Here is a 22,696-nt window from a genome sequence, read left to right as displayed (position 1 = left end):
GAAACGAAAAATTACGTAAACACGAAATAAACGTAATAGTAAACCAGTGACAGTTAATTCCTTGGTTACATAAAACTATTTTAATCACGATTTTAATTTGCATATAGCAGACGCGATATGAGTTACCAGTATAGCAAAGGTCATGGCGTAGGGGCTAGAATTTGAATCGAATAAATTCGAAACGAAAAATTATGTAAACACGAAATAAACGTGATAATAAACCAGTGACAGTTAATTATATAAAACTATTTTAATCACGATTTCAATTTGCATATAGCAGATGCGATATGAGTAACCAGTATAGCATAGGTCTTCGTTTAGGGGCTAGAATTTGACTCAACAAATTCGAAACGAAAAATGACATAAACACGAAATAATCATAGTAGTAAACCAGTGATAGTTAATCCCTCGCTTACATAAAACTATTTTAATCACGATTTTAATTTGCATATAGCAGATGCGATATGAGTAACTAGTATAGCATAGGTCGTGGCGTAGGGGCGGCACAGACTTCGGTGGCTGCAGCAGCGAAGTCTCAACGCCCATTGGCTGCGCGGCGGCTACGCGCACCTGCCTTGTCTCACCCTCACCCTCCGTCCCTCTGCTCCGTTCTGACGCTGTACGATCGAGGAGTCTTCTGCCTTCACGAGGCTCCCATCACAATAAACGTTGCAGTCGCCTCCTAAGCGGTAGCAGTCACAGTGTCTCGGACTCACTCATTCTCGACAGTCACTCACACGAGTCACTCTCCTACCATCGATAAAGTTTCGTTTCCCAAACATATATTCATAATTCAATATAAGTCGTTCAGTTCGCTTCCCTTATTCTTGGATGCAGTGGTGAGAAAGACTTTGTGCCTTCAGTTTCAGTAATTTTAATTTGCTGCTTCATTTACTCATGTCAGTTTAATGAAGATACAATAATTATTTTTCTGGCAAGGCTTGCCCATTTCTGTTTGGTTTTCGGTGCTGGTGCATTTACCTGGAATTCCTGACCAAACTTTGGCCACTGCAAAGCGAGTTTAGGTTACTAAGCTTATCAATTCCCGCTGTTTCAATTCAAAATATTTCATCCAAAACCATTGAGTGGTATAAAAATAGTATCTAGCCTAAGGCACGATTGGCTCTTAATAATATTGTATTTGACTTAGTTGCTGGGTTCTATAAAACGGTATCACGATGCGTCTCTAATTTTACAATTATAATTTTAAAACATAGTTCTCTCTAACAACTATTCTTCATATTCTTCATTTTTCTCACATACGTATCTACCTGAACCTCACCCGCCCATGGCCCGAGACAGTGTCACTACCTCGCTATAGGCCAATAGTTACTTGCAAAGGCTTCTAGAGTCGTAACTGAATGCATAGCGTACGCTAGTGCCTAGCTCAGTGTGTGCGTACGAGAGGTACACGCAGCTAGTGACTCACACAGTTCTAGAGCGCATGGTTATACGTACGGTCGCGGCTTGCACGGTTCTATCACTCTATGGACGATCACAGCTCCATTTGCGCTTCTTCCCCACAAAACTGCGTTGTATATAAGACTTTTATTTATCAGAGGTATTAATTGTAATTTCATTTAGATATAAATTGAATTGATAGATTTCCCTTAATGAATCAAGTACCTACCATCATTTAACAATGCGAATGGGTTTACAAGTTACAACTCGTCGGTCTGAATTCCCAATGGTGTTTAATTAACTGTGTAAATTTTTTTACGTTTATTTTATTAAAATTACAATCATCATTTTCCGATCGTTCTTATCACCGAAATTACGTTCTTTTCAGCATTAGCTTACCCGTTTATCATTCGTGTTATAAGTTTAGTTGAACAAAAGTGCAGTGTTGATCACCTTGAACTTTGTGCTAACAAATCATCAATATTAGCAGTCATTCTGTAGTGTCATGCTGTGAGTTCAACCTGAAAGCGTCAAATTTGTGATCAGCTACGCGATACCTTCATAATTTTTCCTCAAGCAAGTCTTCAAGGTGAGTAACATACAAATTAAATTGAACTCATTCGATGACACTTTGCTGGCAATAAATACCTGGAACACACTGTTACAATTTTTTTTTCAATTACTGACTCCCTTCTCAATTTCGAAAAAAGAAAGAAAAATTAAATTCTGGAAAATTCAAGTCCGACATAACTCTTCAATTGGTTTGTCCACAGCATCATTCATAGTGGAGTGGACAATGGAGGTGAGACAGCTTATTTATTCCTCAGCGTCTCCCTTGCTTAAATTCCCGATCATTCCTAATCCATTTGCCATTTTTGCATTATTTCCCTAGATTCGTGATCATTCCTAATCCATTGGCCATTTTTGCCTTATTTCCCCAGATTCCTGATCATTCCTATTCCATTGGCCATTTTTTGCATTATTTCGCTAGATTCCTAGCTTCTCGTTGTATTTTCTAGGATCATATCCCTGCCGATTGATAATTTATTAATTAATTAATGTAAAGCTGTTTCTCTGCACTTTATGTCCAGTGTCTGTAAAGTTTTATCTTAAATATTTCCTGCTTGATAGTAATTCAGTATTTTCTTTATCCCAAAATTAAAACCCTCATCCCCTCCTCTGTGTTAAATTATTTCTCAATCCTTTCTTATGTGAAGAATCTAATAAAATCACAATTCCGTGCAATTAATAGTTGTTTTGATTTTCTATTAATAGGTTGCGATGCATGCAAGCTCTGAAGTTGAGATATCGTTCAAACTAACCATAAATTGTTAATTATTGACTAGGATCGTGCATAAAGTCTAGTGGTATATTTATAGTCCGTGTCATTTCGAGCGTTCGAATGGTTTTCTAATATAAAATGGTTAACGTTGAATTGTAGTCATCAGTGGTATATAGAATAAATGTATACATAGAATAATCATAACAAATTCCTTCCCAACTTGATATCGTTCACATATCATTTTTCAATCATATTTATTCACTGGTGTAAGACGAACCTAGAGAATATCGAGTAAAGACCCACATGCGTAAAGTGCGATGAAAGTTGTTTGCCGAACGATCAAAACAGAACTCAATGAAAACACTCACCTTTACCGCAATCTAAAATCTTTACCGAACCGAGAAAATGTTCTCTCACTTCCACCTGTTAGCCTCCCGAAACTTTGCCCTCACGACGAAAAAAAGACACCAGTCCGCGACAGCTAACTCAAACAAAGCCCTCTCCTATGAAGCGACCTAGCGGCCGGCCCAGAGCTCGATTGTGGCCAGCTCCAAACGAGTTATGAGACACAAATAGTCTCGCCAAGTTACGGACTATATAAACTTCCCTCCAGATTGTGCTTCGAAGAACTTGGAGACTTGGGGTGTCGGGGTATTCAATAGAGGTGTTGACATTGCAAGAAATGTTAGGAAATAATGAAAACCCAAGAATTTTGAAAGATTAATTTGTGAATGAATTTACAGGATTTGAGTGTGCTCTTAATTTTGGGCAGAGAATAAACGAGTTTTTGGATTTTTTTTTTTTTGGTAAATGAATATTTGCTTCTCCTGCTAGATCTCTGGGAAAAAATGTTTGAGCACGATTTTTTGTCGAAGCGAGACTTTCTGAGTTTTTGGGTTTCAAGAATTTCTCAAAACATTGTCATTAATAGTTATTTTTCAGCTTAGAAATCTATTATAACGAATTATCTAACAATAAAATTACTGTTCAAATGTTCCCGTATGACAATAAATACGTAAAGAACTCAAGGACATATTGAAAATATGAAGAGGGTAATTATTACAGTACACATTATCGTAATGGCCGAAGCGTCCATTTTTTTAAGGCCTAAATTAGATTGGTTGCATGCCTCGATGTGAGTGAGTGAAAGGGGGCTGCTATTTATTACGAAGAGTAATCTCGGGAAATTCGTAGCCATAATGTCGTCTCGCATAATTAGAGGCGCTGCTGTTCCTTGTTTTCCATCACTTATAGAGAGAATGTTTGTTTATACAGAACATGTCATTTGTGAAAAATGTTTGGATAAAATCAAGCTTGGTCTGTATTAATTTATACAGGGAGCCAATTATTTTTAAATCTCAATGCTCGGTCAATTATTAGTCCTTCAAAACAATCTCCTAATTAAGTTATCAGCGAGATACGTTGTTACTAGTGTAAACCTAAATTTATAATGTAAATTTTAATTTCTTCGAATTTTATTTTCAGCAAATGTTGAAAATTACAATTGGTACAATTGGCGTGTTTTTTGGGGGAGCCAGGGGAGGGGGGAGAGAATGGAATGGTGGATTCATTTAATCGTAGAAAATTATTCGTCGACATTAAAAAAATATTTTTTGGATGAAGTGGAATTTTTTTCATCTTGCGTATAAGATGAAACCTGAGGAAAATTCTCATCGATAATTAGATGAGGGTGTATTCAATGCAACACATATAATTTTTACTGCTGCCTACTTCTATGCATAAGAAGAAGTGGCCATTCTCTTCCAACGATATTAAACTTGGTTGAGAGTTTGTGACATTTGATGCATATGCGATTGTGCTTAACCACAGTATGTGGTTAGGTTGAGTTTTTTGCCCCCCTGTTTTTTCCTGCTGGCCTCACCCTGCTCCCAGTATTGATAACCGATATTGGGTATTTTATTACGCGACCGGGCTCAGCAGACTCGTATATATAGCTGAGCTACAGAAAATCTATCATATATTCGAAGGCCATTCGTCTCCCATGATCTAAGGCGGTATTTTCCCTCGTTGTTATTAGAGTGTTTGCGGAGCTCCCCTGCCACCAAGCCTTGTACTCAGTTATTGGAATGGCCAAGTTGACACATTTTCTTCCTACTTTTACCGTCAACTCCAGGCGCTCATATTAGAATTTGCATCTCACGCATGCCTTATCAAACGTCCCCGAGAATTTGTCATCAAATGAAGCTTAGAAGATGCATCCGGATCCTGTTGAGCACAATACACCTCTTTTTCCACAATGCAAACAGGTATTCATCATTAATGGCGTTGATTCCTTTTCTCTACTGATAAACTCATCCTTATGAGTTGAAAAATATTTTTCATTTATAGAACTTCCTTCATAAAATGAGGAAGGAAGGTTTCGAAAATACATTACAATTCTGATTCAAGTTTCTATCATTTCCGTGTGATTACTCTTACTTATTGCATTTTTTATGAATCTTCTTCCCACTCTGACCGCTTATTTTATCACTTTATTTCTTTATCGTCTTGGAGATCACGAAACACTCCTACAATTTAGGGAGAAACCTCGCGTCCCCTCACAAGGGAAGATCGCAACGTTGACCACCTCGGCATTTCTCTTAGATGCTCTTTGTCCCTGTAATCTACCGGTAAATAGACTGGGATTTGAGGTCTTCTTATAAATAGCCCTCTGGATATACCGAACTCCGCTTTCCCCACACATGCACACAGCCATCACCGGTGGAGGTTTTTATTATGAAGATATTTTTTATGAACATAATCTTATTATTACAAGTTCCCAATATCAACGTCTCTTCTTGGTGGACAGTAAAGCCGAAAGTGAGAGATCTTCATTTTATGCCCTTGACATTGTTGTCACTATTAATTCCTCACACAACAACAAATTCAATCAGACTTGGAGTGTCAGGATCCATGCAATTGTGTAACCTTTCATCATAACAGGTGTGGGGAGAGAATGACGAATTTTTATTGGCTATTTCATTATTTTAATCTTTTTAAACTAATTAAAATTGATTATTAGATATACAGTATGACAACTAATCTTTTGTGAATTATTTTCATTTTAGTTTACCTGTCTAGTTCAAAAAATTAATGTTTGACATAAAAATTCTCGAAGATTGATCGATAACGAATTCTACGTTTGCTTGCCTATTTAGCATTAAAAAAGCATCTTTAGCCAGTAATATCTATTGTTTCTGAGCTTCCACCTAAGTCAGAAACATGAATATAAAATCAACCACATGGACTACAACATCTCACCTTCATTTTAGTAGTGTACCGACCGTACGCTAGAACTTATGCAGCTTTCAATATTTTTCCTTTCCGCGAGCTAAGCCTGGCACGAGCTGTTCTCTAGCATGTCTGCGTATCTCATCATGGAAGGCTAACTTTGGCTCGAGTGTAACAGTTGTTCTCGATAATGTGGCAGCTCTGGCCACAGACTTATTGACATACAGCCGACGCATGCGCGCTCGCTCCGACTTCAGTCAGCTCGGAACTCTGCTAGCTGTGCTGCCCAGCATTATAAAGCCATTGCTTCCAAACTATCTTCTTGAGTATTGTGTTCGCTCGGTATTTTGATATGATAAATAATAAAAGGGTGGTATTTTCACTTTACATAAGTGAAAATTATATTAATTTGCGAGTGAAATATTTGGAAACCCTCGTTAATTTGCTTTTACTTGCATGTATTTAATTTTAAAAAAGTTTGTTCATTTCTCAAGGTCAACTTTTCACCTGTACAATTTTTGAAATGATTTAGTAGTTCCGCCAGCCCTTGAATAATATGAATTAGTTCAGTAATGAGAATTTCCAGTCCTTTTGTAGTGAAGTAGGAGCTTTACCCAACTTTCGAATCGTCTCTCGTCCTTTATGATCACATCAATTATGCGCGAATTTTAGAGCTACCCAATAAGGAAATGAGTAATATTCACAGTATGAAGTTGAGCGACAAATTGTGCATTTTGTAATAAATTTTTGGATTTGCCAACAATTTTGGATCGCGTGAGCAGTCGCAAATCTTACTCCATTTCTCAACGAAATGAAGTAGAAATAAAGGAGTCAAGTCAAGTAGAAATAATTGTAGAAGTGTGGCAGGCTGCGTTGTGGAAATTTGCCGGCTGCATTGTGCAAGTATCCCACCAGGCATTTGACGTTGAAATCCATATTCATAATAATACGGTGGATACTCCATAATTGAAGAAAAATCCCACCAACGGTTGGGCGCACGCACATGAGGGCATTGGAAATAACGTTGATGAGATGTTCCTAGACAAAATCTACTCGTGATCAACATTGATTCAACGTCATTTGCCTGAAGAGATGGCCGTGCCTGGTCGAAGTGTCGCCCAGTCTCCGTGTCTTCGCAGGCCTAGCTCGTAAACAACTCAAAATGGCCGCCTGCGTCTCTCCGTTAAGTGATCGTTGTTTGTTCTGCTCGCTGATCTATGGAAGATTCAAGTGTATCTCTTAGGTGAAATTTTGGTGCTGCGAAGAATAACGCTGATCTGTTCCAGTGAATTTTTATCCAGCTCTCATGTGGCTTTTTTTACTCGTGTTGCTGTCTCTCATTACTGAATGGTACCAATATATTAGAGCACTATCAGCAATTTCTTCCACATAGGTGCACTTCGTTATTTTATCTACGCTCTCCGATGCAACATAGTGTCAATCAAGATTGAATAAGGTCAGATGTCGATTTATTGTTAAAATTTGTGATGCAAACTGCTTCTTTTAAGAGAATAAATTAATGTATTCTGACTTCTTTCCGATGCTCAAAAAGCTTAGCATTTCAGACGTAAGTTCTTACGTTAATTGCACGTTGTAGATGTTATTTCCTTGCAAATTTGATTGTAGCTCTAACTTTGGTCATAATCAATCAGCATGCCTGATCAGCTCTTGAGTGTCAAGAGAGTAATTCGATGTGTGTTCAAAAAGCTTCGTGGTCGCCATTTAGCACATTTATCTCCTGGCCAAAGTACTGAGAAGCACAAGGCTGACCGATTAGATCTATTTATCAATCCTGAATGTGGAGGGTTCACCGCGAAACAACGCTTGTCTTGGTAGCGTAATAATGGCACTTAGTTCAATTTAGCAGGTGATTGTGGCTATGTTGACAAATGGTCTTCTTGTCTTTCAAACCTCGTGACAAGTTGCACCTACTTTGTTACTAAAACATGCAGGATTGCTTGTTAGAGAAGGATGGATACTAATTTCCTAACATAATACCCTGATATTTTGACGCGGTTCAAAAGTTTATTAGTCCATTTCAAATTTTGTGTCTAAACAGCTGCTGAAGTCTAGTAAGCGAAAAATGACAATTAAAAATAATTAGATAAACAATAATAGTGGCTTGCAATTTGAGGCTACTTGAAGAGAATAATTAACTTCCTTGCTCATATTTAGCTGACAAATTCCCCTCATATTTAAATATTTCCAAATTTATTTCTCCCACAATTAACGTGAAATCATGAAGCCAGCGCCACTACAGCCGCTGCCTGCGCTTCCTGACATGAAGTCAGCGAGTATATCGGCGGTCTGCCTCCGCCCGCTCCCTCGACTTCGGTGAGATTTTACGACCCCATTTCTGTCGAGACAAACTCGTAGCAGATCATTTTATGACTATATAAGCGACGACAACTCCTTAAGAAGTCTTTCTAGCACTTATTGGCCCACAAAAGTAGTGCATGTTTATAGCTTAGCGTGTCTGGGTGGCATTGTATTCTTAGCGAAGGATTTATACAGTGAAAACTAGGCTTTGTTTTGCTGTCTGCAACTGCATTCGTGCGATGGAACTCCAGCGGATCTGTGTTAATTGATTTTAATGCTGAGTTTTAGTCGTGATTGGTACTATTTTATGAACCTATTTTCTTCTAATTCTTACGTTTCATTAGGCAGCATTCAACCTATTTTATTCACTAACTAAATAATATAACTTTGTACGACTTTTCCAATTTCTGACCTGCACTAGTATATTGATGTTATTGGTAAATTTAATTTTTCAAAGTAGATCAAAACAGGAAGAATTTCTATTAAAAATCTATTGCACAATCATTTTCATAATTTGGCATCATAAGCCTCTTATATAATAGTAAATTAATTGATAGCAAAGATTTATCAAAAATACTTGACTAATTAATAATGTTAATATTCATGGAGTCTTATGAATTTTATTTTTAATTAATCCTTATGAATTTTTATTTTTATGAATTATCTGGACGGATAATTTAAAATTTTAACCCTAATTTTCAGTCATGTATCAAATACCAGGCGAACAAAATTTCTCGTGTGATTATTCATTTTAAAACTATTCCCGTGAAAAAAATGTTTCGGGTTAATTAATATGTGGCTTATTTAATTCGACTGTCCCACTTTTCGTTTCTCCCGTATCCTTAATATCCTTATAGTTGTGGTATCCTTCTTAATTGTATGGAATTTTATTATGGAATCTTTCTAGACAAAATTTACTCGTGGATACGGGAAGGATACGGGAATTTTCCCTTATCCTTCTTAATTGTGTGGGAAATTTTCGCTACTAATCATAAAGTTTTTTGGCAAGAAATTTATTATGTAATGCCATTGATTTTAACGATAATTCATCTATAATTTTCAGCTGGTTTACTCTTTAACATGAAATTAATTGCATATGTTTTTCTTTAAATTATTCATTACAAATAACTATTTACTCGGCTTGAAGTTTTATATACTTATGTTGATTGATTAAATTATGGTGAATGACAAATAACCGCTTATAAATAATTCCCCCTAAAAAGTTTTAAAGCTTACAATATTTGTGATTATGTAACATTAAAATACAGTTATAAGTGTGTGCCAATATCTCAGGAATTACATACATTGTGAACGATAACAATGGCGCGCTTTTGAAACCGTTTTATATATTGTACTAAAATAAAAATTTAAATTTGAAATTGCCTAATCTTGTGTTAAGTAAAAGAATATCAAAGCACCTAAATATAAGAAGGCACTGAACTGAATTTTTTGTTGTTTTTATTAATTTTTTTCGAAAATGCATTCAATGTTTTTTTTAACCATCGCTATATAATGTTAGTCATAGTTATTACTCAGGTTTTTATATTCAATTTTATGGAATGTCTGCTCTAGAACGCTCTCTATAACGGTTTCATTCTGATCTGTATACACAACCTGATTAATTAGATGCTACTAAATTCATTTATAAAAAATCCCAGCTGAGGGAATAATATATATTTCATATTGACGTTAATTAAACACACCAATATTTTAATAATAACCTATTACCTCTAAAATAGACTTTTTTATAAATTAAGTGTATTAATTATTATTAAAACTTCGAAATCAAATCCCCACTGCTAAATCAACCACATCTTATTCGATTTCAATTCCAATACTATTATTCAGTCACAATATTTACACTCATCCGAAAAAAATGTTCTACAATTTCAAATCGATCATTTGATCATTTCAGGAAATATTTTCGTGTCAATTTTCTTAAGACATCTATTTTCCCTGTTCACTAAAAATTGTAAATAGAAAAAGATAAATTATCTCTGCCACATTTTCTCTCTGTCATCTTAGCTAGCTTATTTTTTGTATAGAGAGATTTTTCTATTCATACATATAAAATATACATTGGATAATTAGATAGATATAACCAAGTATTTTATTCACACTCTACAGTGATATATGTTTGATTTCAATCTATGTTACACATTCTTTATGAACTCATAACTAATGGATGCTAATAGTAATGGTCTGCTCTATAATTCACACTCATCGGCAAGTAATAATGAGCAAAAACTCTTATTATTTAATGGCGCCATATATTTGATGTGAATGATTTCCCACGCATCAACGTTCCTTGCTTGCTAAAGCATTAAATCTTCATAAGCATTGTGATGGTTCTTCATCATCCCGCTTCCCCAGCTTGCTCATTCCAATGCAAGTCAGATTCTTGAAACACAGACCCCAGCGACTCCCTCTTTATAACACGCCTTGCACTTCATGCGTTCGTCTTACGGTGCTAGCAGGTTCAGTGCGACGCCCATGCACTGTATAACTTGCCTAGCAGTTCATGCGTTCGCCTTACGGTGCTAGCAGGTTCAGTGCAACTCCCATTGTAAAACTCGCTTATAGCAGTTCATGCGTTCGTCTTACGGTGACTCTCACTGTATAACTTGCCTAGCCGTTCATTTCCTTCGTCTTACGGTGCTAGCAGGTTCAGTGTGACTCCCACTGTATAACACGCCTAGCAGTTCATTCCTTCGACTCAGTGCTATCAGGTAAGGCAGCGTTTCAGGTCGTAAACTCCAGCGAAGACGCGGCGCCTCATCACCCGAGGAACGCCGTTGCCGGTTTGGTCTGTAATTTGCTAGATCGGAAACATGAACTCCTAACCTGACCAAATTAGCTTCCTGGTGTCGGCACCAGAGGCGGCGGCCAAGAAGAGAAACTGCTTCAAGCTATAAAATATTTACTCCCATTCATTTTTAAGCGGAATGGTATACTTTTAGGATTTAACACGGCTTTGATTTTGATGGCATTTCCTCTTGAAATAAAATCCTTTCTATTAGTTCAGAAGGAAACCCTTAATAGTTCATTAACTCGTACATCTCTTGCACCACCGAATTCTCCGTGAAAGCAAAAACGGAAATAGCATATGCCGAGTCCTCATTATAATTCGTTGAATAACCCAGCCCTTCTCTTGCGCTCGCCGCTCCCCATCTCAACTTCCATCATCATACGGCGGCTGACAATTTGCTCAAGTTATGGTGCCGATGATTACTCGGTATACCTCTTTACAAATGAGCGAATTAGCGAGTGCTTCGTCAACTACTGAACTCTCTATTTACTTCCGTGCTTTACGAGCAACAGCTACAGACTGAGATTCTTGCAGCCTGCCAAGAAAGACACTGGCTGACTTTTTTTAAAGAATTTCGTAAGACTTTAAATTGTTTACAAGGATGCTATACCAATAAGTTTTGGTAGTTTTTGTTCTGCAAATTGAATTTTATGCTCGCTTGCTTTAATTTTATTCACATGGAAATACATTTTGACAAAAAATTTGAAATGTAATAAAGTTAATCATCTGTATCATCATTAAAGCTTTGTATTATTTTAAAGGATCCGTATTGATTTAGAGTGCTTCAATATTAATTTATCACTCATTTCCAATTTTTCAAACGCTCTTGCGGTATTTTTTTGGCCATCATTAGCAACGGCCCCAACATTAACAATTGAAGCGGATAAATAATAAAATCAAATAAAATGGATACTAGATTTTTTTTATTTTTTATTTTGTATAATTTTCATTTTAATTTTTGAATGAATGTCTTTTCTCATTAAATTTGAAATTTACAATCGAAAATATTTACAATGAAATATCATTATCATCATATTTTACTATGAAATATCATTTGTCGTTGACTTTCACTTGCATTTCAGCTCAAGATAATTTAGTTTCTTTTCTGTCCGTAGGCTATACATATTTCGATGACCGCAAGTTCAATGAGAAGTAGGTCGACGGTTCTACTCCAAACCACAGACTGCAGTTCAAGTGTCCCGTGAGAAATACAGGGATTATAAGTACAAAAAAATTCTGGTTCGTTCAATTTCCATAAAAGAGGAATTCACTGAGTAATCACATATCCAGGGTATTGATGGAAGTTCAGTTGAATGATCTCGAATTTAATTTCAAGTTGAGAACAGATGAGATCAAATATATTATTTATATACAGATGAAATAAATGACTAGTAATTTTGTCGTATAAGTTGTGAATGAGGCCATTCCTTCTACATTATTTTTGAATATTGAAGTCTTTTTTTCAATTGATTCTAATACCGTTCAATCAGAGCAATCAGGAGCCCATAATTCTAAGCTGGTCGGCAGATTGAAATGGTTCTACCTTACCCTTGTTTTGGTATAGCTCGGAAATAGCCGGTTGTTTACCTCAATGTCCGTGTAATATTTAGAGTTGTGTCGATTTATGGGAGACAATATGAGAACAGTTGTATTTTTTCTCGCGTTCCACGAGTGTGTTGAGAGACGCTCTCTCACAACATGGCTCCCTCGCGTGCACCAAGACGCGACATCCTCAAGTTTCCCTCAAGCAAAGATCTATTTTATCATTGATTCCTCTACGAAAATCATTTAACTTTTGGTTCAGAAATACGGTTCAACGTGCACAGCCAGTTAAAGAAGTCAGATGAAAACTATATGAACACTTTTACCATGAAGATGTTTGTTTTCTGTCACTGTCGAATAATGAATGTATCAGTATTGTCACATTGCTACGAGTTCAAATAGTGACGCACAAATAGCTTGAATGTAAATGTTTCCTTGCGGCTATGTGTAGTTCAGACCTCTATGTCTTGCCCATCTCTTTCACTCGAGTGCACTCGCGTCACGTATCACCGATTCGTCCTTCTAAAGTCCCCAAGTTTTGCCTATGATTGATAGCAGCTCTCATAACAAGTTGCTCTAATGAAGGTTCCATGGAAATGAGTTTATGACAGCTTGCAGAGACGTGGAAGACTTCAAATGATGGATACTTGCCAGTCGTCTATCCCACTGTACGAAATTGCAATCTACTTTATTTCAACGTGAGTTATTGCACCCGAACGAGAGTTTAACTGTCCACACGTTGTACTTTGTAATGTACTAGCGAAGAAAAATATCGGAGGCTAAATTGAAGGCTGAGACTTATGCGCGATGTCTTGCTGGCTATTTTCAGTATGAAAACAATTTTCCCACTCTTCTTACTATATATGTATAACAGTTTCTAATGGACCTATTTATACTGAAGAATTAATTTTTCGTGAAGGATTCCAGTATTTCAGCATTCGCATCAATTAACAAACTCGTTCTAGATACAGATGTGTCAGTCATAATCACTCGAGATGATTCGATGATAGAGTTCACAAAGAAATGAATCAATCGATTACTATACATCATTTGTTCTTAAGTATCTATTTTTGCTGAATAACTACTTTTTATTGAATAACTAATTCCAGTATTTTAAAATATGCAGCGATAAATAATTTCGTCCTATATACGCTGCATGATACGTGTCAATGATATTCACTCGAGAGGATTCGATAATAGAGTTAGCACGGAAATAAATTAATCGATGCTCGATCGACCCGCATGTCCTCATCGAACGCCAAAAAAAAAAACACCGGGCACCATGTCCCTTTGTATCGATCGTCGTGGTCCCTCCGACATCTAGACCATCAGCCTTCTTGTTCTTACCACGTATGAAATATCCAGCAGCAATTAAAAGGATTAAATGAATTTGATGATGCAATTAAATGGTATAAAAAATTCTCTAACCCACGAAACTGTACGTTAAATATACAAAGCCCATTTCGATTTTTTCCTGTCGATATTTTGAAATGAACTCACATTTTAAAACTTAGCCGATTCCCGTAAGCTTGGTAATTTTCTAGCGATCGTAGATGTGGATCTTTGTTATTTTGTTAAGGATTGTGCAGAAGACATAAGTATTGTTTTTAAATATTGCGTGCAAAAAAACTTTCTTCAGAATAGAGAATAGGTATTCCATTTTCATGCAAGAGGTGAAAAAATCGTCTTGTTTCGCAACCTCGCTGGCCTTCTTTTGAAAGTTCGCAGGCGCAACAAAATTGGAGTCAGGGGGGCTTGAGCGAGTGACTGAGCGCCACGCAACCGCGCTCGCGTGGACCTACGAGGGGAGCTGAGTACCTAATATGACCATACGGACGCCGGTCACGTTTTTCCCTCATCCGGCTGGCTGGGATTGATGTATTCCAGAGCGGTGTTGTAAATGGTCGTCGCTTGCATGACTTGCCGCGGGAGGTCGGGGTTAGGTGAGGCAGGCTTTGCACGCTATACGTGTTGATGTTGATGAAGGTGCGCGTGTATGATGGAATAGCTTTATTACCAGCGTACGACCTGTGTATTTCTGGAAAATTTCTTGGCCATCTACAGTTGCGCGTTAGTTGCTTTGACGAGTTACTCGATCATAGCACGAGTACCTATATAAATTTGAGTAAAATTTTCGTCGGTCGATCTGTAATTAAAAACTTAAAAACGAGATAAAATGTCTTCAACGCTTCGGTCTAGCTAGCAACTTGAAAAAATTACCTGTATATTAAAAACTTTATCGATTAAAGTGTATGTATCTCAATCGTAGCTGTTATTACCTTAATGAGATTACTTTTTCAACGTCAGTTTTAAGAGCTTGGATATTTTTTGATTTAGGATGATTCTTGCAACCAATTGCTTGTGTACAGCAAACATCAGTTTTCATGTTCCCGAGAAAATTAAATGCTCCGAAGATTAAAGATGTGCTTTGAAATGGGTTATGGTAGCTCATACATTCGGCACAATCTGATCTCTTTGCTGTTGTTTTTATCCAAGCAATATATCAAATTTACTCTGAGATTTTGATGAATCATCTGTTCAAATGTAATCATACAATTTTTCTTCCGGCATAGAGTAAAACTATTCTTATACCCGACTATTTCCACATGGAGTGAAAATATTCCTTTTTTACCCGAAGTATTGTATGCTATTTTTAAGCATCGAACAATGATTTTTAATCAATGAATGAATTTTTTGATGCCATAAATTTTCTCTACAGTAGAGCTAGCGGGCGATCACTCTATATACAGTACAACCAACGTACTCATATTGATTGAGAAATTCTTTTGAAACGAACAACCATCAGTGGTAATTGAGTTTGTATTAGTTTGGGCGAGGAAAGTTGTGATATTTTGAATGTTGTAACAGAATTTGACAGTTGAACTATTTCTCAATATCGGTCGAAAATACAACAAACCAATTTGTTGGTGTCTTGCATAACTTCATTATAGTCTTCAAAATTTTGTTTCGCTGTATTTGAAGGTTGATATCTTCATTAAAGGGATCTCCGTTTCAAATCGGGAACTTTCTCCACTCCTCGTCCAAGTAATCGAAATTTAAATGCGTTTTATATTTTTTGACAGCTCCCCTAATGGAGTTTGGAAGTTAAAATAAATGGGCTTGACAATACATGCAAACTTTACGGCGAACCCACGTCCAACTGTGAACGCAATTTCATGGAGATGAGATCCCCTCTTCGCTTCCTTGCATAGTTTTACAGCGATTACTTAACTGCGCGGGGCGCTGGATGTGCTCACTTGGTGTAACTTTAACTTATTCCCGCGTTGAGTTAACATACTAGCATTATGCAGGAAAGTGTAAAACGTTTGAATTCGGTGCATTAAGATGAAGTTTCGAAAAAGACTTCATTTAAATATTCACTAGATTGATCCTTTTTGGTTCTTCCCACGAAGCAACACTTGACACCGGGAACCTTGCAAATGATTCCGGACCATTATCACCGACAGTGACCCGAGAAATGTTGCTCAAAATTGGCAGACCGTTCGTCAAGGAAGGCTTGCGTGGTATCAGAGCATGAGTGCAATTTCGGTAGTTCGTTTCTCATGTGAGTAGCATTGCATGAGGTATTGCCTAATAAATCTAGCGGCCGAGTCCCCTTTTTTTCTTACTTAGAGCTTAATACTGTTACGCCATGCACCGGGAAACTCGCTTCGATTTATGACCAGACCTTTGCAAATTTTTAATCCGTAGACGTACTGACTTCGACTGTCTGGTAATCTATGGTGGCATGCTTTGTTTGATAATATGAAAATATAGTTTATCTCAATGGGAAATTCAGTTTAAAGAATATTAAGCTTTCTTCAGTCAATCGGACCAAATAATTCGTATACGGACATTCATCTCATATAACAAACAATAATATTTATAAAAACTCGCATTTAAAAAAATCATACGGACATACATCTTGCATGAATTTTGATAGTCTGCATATAACGAAAAATTCAATCACAAAATATCAGGTTAAATTTGAATTATCACAAAAATTTACAGCAAAATCAATTCAAAACATCTAATCAGAAACACACAGATATGAAGCAATGAGATATCATGAACACAAATATCTGACAGATTTCTGGAATATGAATTCAAGAGCAAAAAATTCTGTGTCGAAAAATGTGGTCTACAGAGTCGGAAAATTGAAATATTTTTCGTTTTACGATTGCCCTCTCAGAAGGCGTCCGTCCACTGGGCTGACGAGTGGTGCTCTAGGGTGCCATGTTTAGTTCTTCTAAATAAATTGTTATCTCCTTAAGAAAAATGACCTCATGCTAAGCGATGTTTTGCTGGTGCGTTTGTGTCTGACGGAGAGTAATGTCCATGGAATGTCCTGGACAAGATAAAATGTTTGTTTTTAGAACGAGGAGCACTTGTTTCTACTTAAAATGAATAGAAGGTAGCAAGAGCACGTCGCAGATGAATTACAAAGAACGTTCTACGGCTGCATGCGTCAAGACAAAGATTCATGAGTCGCTCGTGTATATGAGTTTTATAGTTCAAATCAAGCAATGGTTGTTGAACTTAAGGCGCAAATACGATAAAACAGATTTATTTGCAGATGAATAGGGCTCATTTATTCAATACATGGATATGAGTCATGTTTAGCAGTTTCAGGATGGTTAATTTTGTGTATGAGATGCTAAATTTTCTTTTGATTTGGTTCTTGAATATAGGATCTTGGAATATCTAGGCCATCCAGCTAGTGGCCCCTTTGGAAATGTCACAATTTTTTTTTGTCTGTGTGGACTGAAGTCCTTATGTGGTTCTTACGGACATCTAGTCTCAATGATGGATAAGGGTATCAGATGACAATATAAAATGAAAAGAGAGGCCATTCCGATGCCTCTCCCTGCCATTCATCTTGTAGTTGGGTCGTAAATCTCTAGCTTGATTGGTGGACGATGTATACATGGAGGGTTGGACCCTCTACTCTCCCTCCCACAGGGGTTCCTGACAGGGATCAACCCTCCACAATACTAATTTTTCTTTCTATTTTCATGCACTATAGCAACGCCCCCATTCCAAGTTGAGAAATTAGAGAATTTTACTTTTATTTTAGTTTTCTATAACACGTACAATCTGTGAATCCAAGAATGTCCAAGTAAATATCTCACTAATTTGCATAGCCCCTTATACCCAGAAAAATTTAAGTGTAAATTATAACTCAGCGAGCTACAGTTGCGGAATTATTATTTTTTGCTTTTTGAACCTAAAATACAATTTCTTATTCCAAGGGATTCAGCACATACTTATTTGCATATTTAACCCGTCTGTCATCGTTTTCATCAATATACACATGCATTTCGATGAACTTGATTAAAAAATTAATTCAAATTGTGAATTGAACAAAGTTGGGCGATTTTTGTTAAGGTTGTTAGCGAGTTTCTTATACAATGGAACGCTTTTAAAAGCCTCAATTATCGAGTAATTTTAAAGTGACCTTGTGCGATAACTGTTTTATTGAGTCATATTCATTACGTTCTCTATATGAGTATCAGCTTTTTTATATATTCAAGTCAAGGAAAATCGCACTTTTTGTTTGCAAACATTAAAGTATTTTGTTCTCTGCTATATTTTTATGTATTCGATTCAAATTAATGTTTTATGCAGCGCTCGAATGCAGCGCTTCGATCACTTTTGAAATATTTTAGCAAGAAATTAGTGTTAAAACAATTGATATTGGGTTCATTTGAATTTTGGTCTAATTAACATGGAGAAAAGCTGAAGAACAGTGGGAGAACGACGCTTTCTTTTGATATGAAAATTTGTGAACAACACTCCTTGCGTGCATGTGTGTAAGAATATGATCTGGCATTTCTAGTGAAGTTTCAAAAGACAGCTTATGACGAACGAGTTTTACCTCAAAGCTGCTGAGCCATTCATAAATCTCGTGGCTTTGCATATGTTAGGCAAGACTGCGTGCCAAATAAGAACGCAAAATTCTCTACCATGTGAAGCAAAGCTTTTTGCTTCAGACGACATCCGACAATCCTTTAGTCATCTCATAGATCCTCAAGAGATAGACTTAAAGCTTTTCGCTAGTCATCAGCAGCGGAGTTGGAGTGTGGGAGAGCCAGTTTAAACTGAGGCTTTTATCGTGTTTACTGAGACCACGGCTTGGCTTTGGCTGCAGTTGCACCGCTGAACCTCGAGAGTGGCAGGCTCATGTTCGGATTAGTTGTCATGGCAACGGACGTCTGCTCGTAAACGAGTGATCAGAGCCTCCTGTTTTACTGGGCGGTGAGAGCTTTTTTGTGCTTGTCGCATGAGATACACAAAAATGTTTGATCTTGATTCGTTTAAAGGTCTTGTTCAAATAAAGGCATTGCATAAAATGAAAATTTCAGGTAAAGCCATTGCAGAAATAGAATAATAGATTGAACACTAATCGTTACAATTTCAAGTAATAGCTTGTTTTTTTCTAATGTATTTCCTTTAATTTTGCTTCAGTTTAATTTATTTGATCTTTGTTTGAACCTGGAAAAGTGGATAACTTTCCGTATACAATGTTTTCGAAAAAATGCGTTAAAATTAAACGCATGGCTGTTCCCAGCATTGATCCGATGCTGGAGCACGGGTGGGCTCCGCGCGCCATCTTTATTTAACTAACAAAGGCACAAAAAAACATCAGCTATCGATTTCTGGACCATTATCGGACACCAAGACGAGTGGCTTGTTGTTGGGTTCGTGCTTTCGGGCCCAGGCTTGGGTCTTCGTTTGATTTATATCATGTGACAGGAATGGTAAATTTTTAGAACATCGCCTGCAACCTGACGTTTCCTTGAGTAAAGTCATTTGGACAGACGATTTGCTTTTGAGTTTGACTGTGTGTAAATAAAGCCCCCTTTTTTAGTATCTATATTCAAGATAATTTATAAAAAAAAATATTTCGTTACGGCAATTCATCTATGAACTTTCGGTTATTTGAAATTGTACATTTATGAATAATTTCGTAGATGTTACTTAATTTAATTTTACTTGCTATATCCAGCCGATGATAATTTATTTCAAGAAATCTAATCAGAACTTTTTAATAATTTCCTTAATATTCAACGCATATAACACTCCACTAGTTATTATATACCGGTTCGTCAGAGGGGTCTCAATTTCTCGCTCAGCTTCCGAGGACTTTGCTCGTCTTATTTTTGAAAGAAAACTGGAACATGTTGCGGAAACTCTCGTATTTTTGCAAAGGTTTTAGGGCGGTTTCAACGTTTATTAAGCTGTAGGCCTGTCGACGACACTTATCATCACATAACATTCATAGCTTATTGCAGTCTCGAACGTGCAACTCACTGCTTCAATTTTGCTCTTTTTTTGGTTGAAGCTGTTTTTCACTGCTTCAACCCACACCTCTCTGGTACAATCCTGGTACTCTGAACTGTAACCACTCGGTCACCCAGCCCATGATTATCTTGATTCTCTATTTAAAAATCCTTCAGCTTATAATTGTTGTTATCTCACTCATGAGACCCGTAGGATTAGAGTATATCACATAAAAAATATTTGTAATTCACACATGATAAATAGAGGATTGAATAAAAACTAACGCTGGCCAAGATCTGCGCTACCTCGGAAAACCATCAACCAATAAACTTTTTTTTTATTCTGACTATATTTTGAGAGAAAGGTTACGACGCACATTTTAGCTCGGAAATTTTTCAGAAATAATGCAGATGTAATAATTAAAAGTTTCGGCCGTTATATAATCTCGTTTTGCTATAATTCAATTTTACCATCATGAATAACAAATGACATTAGGCACAAAGCATTTATTCATCGAGGTGATATTTTATCCCCTTTTGAAAATGTTTAAAGGTAGTTCTTATAAATATTTTATGCATATCATTTCAACCCTTACCTGATCTCTCCCTGTAGATCATGAAGCTCTTCTCTGACTTTGTCCGATTCGTTGCCGCCAAATAGCCTTGTCAGCGCAGATTTTCTAGCTATATTCGAGATAAATTTTCACTGTTAAAACAAAAATAAAAATGCTACTAAAATAATTAGAAATTATTTTTTTTCAAGCTGCTTAAAATTAATATTTCAAGCTACTCAGAATTAATTAAATAACCACGATCTGTTATAAGTTGATAACCTTTATGAACGCTTCTTATTGAATGTTTTATTTCACTTAATTATTAAATTGCTCGAAACACTCTCCTAATTCAGGACCAATGCTTACACAGAGACACTTTCGACCAAACTGAACCAGCCCATCGAGCGACCTATATTCATATCGTCCGGTTTGTGGTTACGAAATCAAGCCGCATCGGGACTCTCCACCACAGCCAATGCATTTGCTCTTGCGTATAAACGTTGGTCCGTATGAAATCTATTCATATTTTAACGTCTTGGTGCATTCGATCATTCTATAACAAGAATATTAGAGAAAAAATGTGATGTATTTAAAGACATTTTGATTAAAGTAATACGTTCACTTGCATTCACTACAAAGGGAAATGTATATTTTAGTGCTATAATTAGAACGAAATTCATATTTTGTAACCTCTGAGTTAATCAAATGCATTAAATGATTACGAAATGCCACAATTTTTAATCTATGTCCATCCCCCAAACATATGCAGAGTAGCAGAAGCTACCTTTTTCGTGATAAGAAGTAGAAATAAAACAAGGAAGACTTTCTAATTACCACCTTGAGTCCTATCATTTGATCGGCCTAAAACGTTATCACGTCTTAAAGTCACGGCTTTATCATTTTTAACATGAATTATGCAAAGCTTGTCCTGCAGAGACTGTGCAACGCGCTATAGCATTTGCGTGCGGGAGCCACGCTCGTTGCGTGTCAAGAGCAGAAAAAAAAACTGAAAATCACGGAGAATGTGCATGGCGTGTAGACCCTGGCCCCTGGGCAGCTTTTCCTGTTCGAATCAACTAATGATCTTCATGATCCTAACTTTGGTTTCAATACTAGCTGAGCTTCATTGAGATTTATAATTAATTTAATAATGACAAACAATGAAAAATATAATCTAAAGTTTCAAAACGTTGAATATTCACTTATTGAGTCTTCTTGATATAATTGATGGGAACGATGATGATGTTAGGTTTTTTCTCTCCTCCACAAATCCTGTTTATAAGCTTAGGCATGTTTATTAAAAGTAGGTTTGCCTTCGCTAGCTCCTTAAACAATTCAGTATAATTCGTGTTCATTTGTTTTATTTGATGTTACTTAATTTAATTTTACTTGCTATATCCAGCCGATGATAATTTATTTCAAGAAATCTAATCAGAACTTTTTAATAATTTCCTTAATATTCAACGCATATAACACTCCACTAGTTATTATATACCGGTTCGTCAGAGGGGTCTCAATTTCTCGCTCAGCTTCCGAGGACTTTGCTCGTCTTATTTTTGAAAGAAAACTGGAACATGTTGCGGAAACTCTCGTATTTTTGCAAAGGTTTTAGGGCGGTTTCAACGTTTATTAAGCTGTAGGCCTGTCGACGACACTTATCATCACATAACATTCATAGCTTATTGCAGTCTCGAACGTGCAACTCACTGCTTCAATTTTGCTCTTTTTTTGGTTGAAGCTGTTTTTCACTGCTTCAACCCACACCTCTCTGGTACAATCCTGGTACTCTGAACTGTAACCACTCGGTCACCCAGCCCATGATTATCTTGATTCTCTATTTAAAAATCCTTCAGCTTATAATTGTTGTTATCTCACTCATGAGACCCGTAGGATTAGAGTATATCACATAAAAAATATTTGTAATTCACACATGATAAATAGAGGATTGAATAAAAACTAACGCTGGCCAAGATCTGCGCTACCTCGGAAAACCATCAACCAATAAACTTTTTTTTTATTCTGACTATATTTTGAGAGAAAGGTTACGACGCACATTTTAGCTCGGAAATTTTTCAGAAATAATGCAGATGTAATAATTAAAAGTTTCGGCCGTTATATAATCTCGTTTTGCTATAATTCAATTTTACCATCATGAATAACAAATGACATTAGGCACAAAGCATTTATTCATCGAGGTGATATTTTATCCCCTTTTGAAAATGTTTAAAGGTAGTTCTTATAAATATTTTATGCATATCATTTCAACCCTTACCTG

General features: G+C 36.5%; 2 protein-coding genes across 2 annotated transcripts in view; both read left to right on the top strand.

Annotated features, from left to right (window-relative positions):
* LOC108667409 (homeotic protein ultrabithorax) overlaps nt 1–22,696 on the top strand; it is a 246,847-nt gene that overhangs the window by 194,747 nt on the left and 29,404 nt on the right. The gene's annotated exons all lie outside the window — the stretch shown is intronic.
* Nucleotides 1,791–22,696, top strand: part of LOC108667412 (homeobox protein Hox-B7) — a 109,083-nt gene continuing 88,177 nt past the window's right edge. Inside the window, exon 1 of the mRNA XM_018154434.2 lies at nt 1,791–1,990. The gene's annotated coding sequence lies outside the window, so the exon portion shown is untranslated. The remainder of the gene's footprint in view (nt 1,991–22,696) is intronic.

The sequence above is a fragment of the Hyalella azteca genome, unplaced genomic scaffold (assembly GCF_000764305.2).
Source record: "Hyalella azteca isolate HAZT.00-mixed unplaced genomic scaffold, Hazt_2.0.2 contig14656, whole genome shotgun sequence".
Taxonomy (NCBI): domain Eukaryota; kingdom Metazoa; phylum Arthropoda; class Malacostraca; order Amphipoda; family Hyalellidae; genus Hyalella; species Hyalella azteca.
The sequence above is the reverse complement of the archived record's forward strand: the minus strand, read 5'-3'. Positions and strand labels throughout refer to the sequence as shown.